This window comes from Cetorhinus maximus, unplaced genomic scaffold (genome assembly GCF_964194155.1).
Source record: "Cetorhinus maximus unplaced genomic scaffold, sCetMax3.hap1.1 HAP1_SCAFFOLD_3219, whole genome shotgun sequence".
NCBI lineage: Eukaryota > Metazoa > Chordata > Chondrichthyes > Lamniformes > Cetorhinidae > Cetorhinus > Cetorhinus maximus.
In genome coordinates, this window is record NW_027599140.1 from 22,325 (window position 1) to 25,635 (window position 3,311).

The 3,311-nt window shown below is 47.1% G+C and overlaps 1 pseudogene; it reads right to left on the reverse strand.

Annotated features, from left to right (window-relative positions):
* Nucleotides 1-2,921: 2,921 nt before the first annotated feature.
* On the reverse strand, nt 2,922-3,065 carry LOC144677877 (U1 spliceosomal RNA; annotated as a pseudogene).
* Between the last annotated feature and the right edge of the window lie 246 nt (nt 3,066-3,311).

Sequence of the window (3,311 nt, forward strand, 5' to 3'; positions counted from 1 at the left end):
GGTGAAACGGCACGGCCCTAGGGGGCAAGAGTGTGGCATCTGTATTGGAAAGCGTACACTTTATAGAGACCCATGCTAAAGCCACCAGCCAATTAACAGAAAGGGAGGAACGACAAAAGGACAGCACCCAAAAAAGCCAGCTTAGGGCCAGTGGATGATCGGGCAATTAAGACACAATCTGGGCCAGTTCCAAAGTGGGGAGGTACCGGGCTGGATCAACAGTGCCCGGTAGTGGGGGATGGCCAAGAACCCAGGCGTCATCGACGCATGTACATTGAAAGGAGTGACCAGGGTGTATGTGGTGATTCAGAAGTGCACCTCAAACCAAATGAACGTGTTAGGTATGGGCAATCCCCTCAGTCACAGCAGACACGGGCCCACACCCTCAGTACCGAGTGGAGAACATTGGGTTAATCCGAGACAATGACTCCCTCCGGTACTACCCCATAGATATGCATGCCATACGCAAGAATGAGGGCATACACGGGGAATCACTGAGCGGCTGCAGGAGGAAAGGTAGCCTCACAATTAGCTCCCATCCAGTTGGAACGGGGGGGTGCAGGACAAATGCGGGTACAACCGAATGGAGGGTTGTATATTAGAAATTACCCACAGAGGAAACCATCACACCCGCTCAGGATACAAGGGAACCCCGGCTCCCAGTTACTATCAGACACGCGTGAATAATGTACGTCCAACAAAGGGGTCAGGTCTCAGTCAACGCCTCCGACACACTCCACCATGCCCTGGAACACTATGAGGAACCTAAGCAGGCCCCAATTCCCCACCTTCCCAAAAGTCTGACAAAGTTTAAAGGTGACTTACGAAAGGTGAGGAATCAGCATTACGTGTTACAGGCGGTGTTTAAAAGGCTAATCAATGATACGGAAGAGCACTTGAGAGATCCGACGGTGGGAGCAAGTGTGGGAATGGGGGCTGAATGTGGACATACACCCCTGGATAAGAATAAGCTCTCATATACTCGTCGCAGTGCAGCTAGTGTTAGCATTGTTTAACTCTAATTCTTTCAATGTCTTCTCCAGACAATCCAAAAAGTACCAGGGGACCATGAGTGGCGTACTGAGAGGCTGCGAGGAGACATTTGCGTTACATTATGGGACCAGCAACACTCACACACACACCGATTACACAATCCACACTGACATCACTAAAAATCACAGACGGAATCTCAGTAACAATCCACATGCTTTGCACAGTCTTGTGTTGGGGGTTTAGTGTTTGATATTTCAAACTGCAGTGACATTCCCGACAAGATGAGTTAAAGTTTTAACATTAACCAGAAAATGGCTGAAACATTGTTTTCCTGGGGTGAACACGTCAAAGGACAGGAAGAATCAGAAAGTTGTCCTGCCCTGGGATTAACATATCAATGGACAGGCCTCCTGGGGAGCAGATTGAGAGACATCCCAACATGCCAGAGGTGGAGTCTGCAAACTGCTCATTCAGGATATACCTGGCTAGGAACCCAATCCGAAAACCGCCTCCAGAGTGCGGAGCTAGTCCCCACTCTGGTTTAATGTGCGTGTGTGTTCCCTCTGTCTCAATCTGCTTTATAACTCTTTGACTTGTTTGTATTTGGATGTTGCTGAGTTGTAACTGAGAGTGATTCATTGGCTCTTGCGTTATTTTGTTTGAAAATGTTCTTTGCTTTCTGTTTTAATGGAATTAATTTTCTCCCCCACCCCTCAAAGAATTTTTATTTTGAAACCTGCAATCTGAAGATCCAGACTGGGACAAGGACTCTTCTTCTTCAGGAGTTTCCTGAGACCTTCTCCAAGGCTGTGCCCCATGGGCCCACGTGAGTTTGTGTCCGTTTCTTACCCCGAGATTTCATTTCCTCTCCGGGACCCTGGTTTTCGGTGGCTCCGGTTAACCAGTTCCTGTTGGACTGCGGGCCTGGAGTTTCAAAAAGAAAATCCTGGGGTTAAAGTAGCCCAGCCTTGCAATCTAAAACTTACATGTTAGCCTCCAGTGTGTGAGGAACAGGAGCCCCACAAGAGGAAATGAAAAGTCCTAATGTGAAACTGCCTAAAATCTTGTTATAATTCAGGGATAATGTGTGTAATTTGGGCTGTGCGATCATTCTGACGGTTAAACGGGATTCCCGGTGGTCATTTTACTGAGGGTTTAGGTTTCTATCTGTCTTTCTCCAGTTTTCTTTCTGTTTATTTCTTCGCTTTGCGCTATTTAAGCCTTCAAGGAATAATCACAGGTGAATTGATGGACCCACAGCAGGGCAAGTGAGCTGCAGAAGGGGCAGGGAAAGACTTTACACATGGGGAGAGGAGGCAGGAGTTTCAGAAGGTAGGAGTCACAGAGGGGGCTGATCAAGGGGGAGATTATACAGAGGAGGTGGGAGGCTGCTGTTCGTTTCGGAGGGGGGTAATTAGAATGAACATGGGGACAGGGTGCTTGTTCATGTTTGAAATAGTGAGGGGTCGCTGCTACATGTTTAAAATGGTGAATGCATATGAGTTAATAGCTGATATGAGTTTGTATTTATACAGACGTCCAGAGAGATAGGGGGTGGGGCGGTGCTGGGAGTGCGGGGACTGTTGTGATGGTGGGTTGGGTGTTAGATGGGGGTTGTTTGAGAGAGATTTTTGAGTGGGCAAACGCGGGGTTAAAAATGGCGCGAGTAATTTGGCGGCCACAAAACAAACGGTCTGGCGAAAATGATGCAGAGATGGAATAATTGTCGGCTGATAATGACAGGGAGGAAAAGAATGGGGGTTGGATAATATTTGCGAGGAGGAAAGAAAAAACTAAATAACCAGTCCAGTATAGATTTTGAAGAGCACACATTGGGGGTTATATATTTCTTTTGTCAGAAAATGTTGCTGACAGGAAATAGAACACAAAATGAAAGATATGATGAAATCCATTCTTTGAATTGTGAATAGGGGAGAGCGCGAACGCAGTCCCCCAATACCACAAATTTTGCAGTCGAGTATCCCGCATTTGGGGACATCGCAGGCGTTAGCACACCCGAAGTGCAATGGGCTAGCCTCGTCCTGGGAGAACCTTTTTTTTTGCAAAAATATACTTTATTCATATAATATCTTCAACCACATTCCAAACCATTTCAAAAACACCGTTACAAAGGTACAATCCGGTTCAACTTTTACAACATGTATCACCAGGTGCATCAGTACAAACAATATTACAATCTTTTGCAGGCATTCATTTTGAGCTGTACAGCCCGAGGGGCTTTAAACAGTTCCCAGTCCCTCGGTGCGCTGTGGCAGAAAGGTCTTAGGCAGCGACCCTTCCCCATTGCGCCTTTGCGG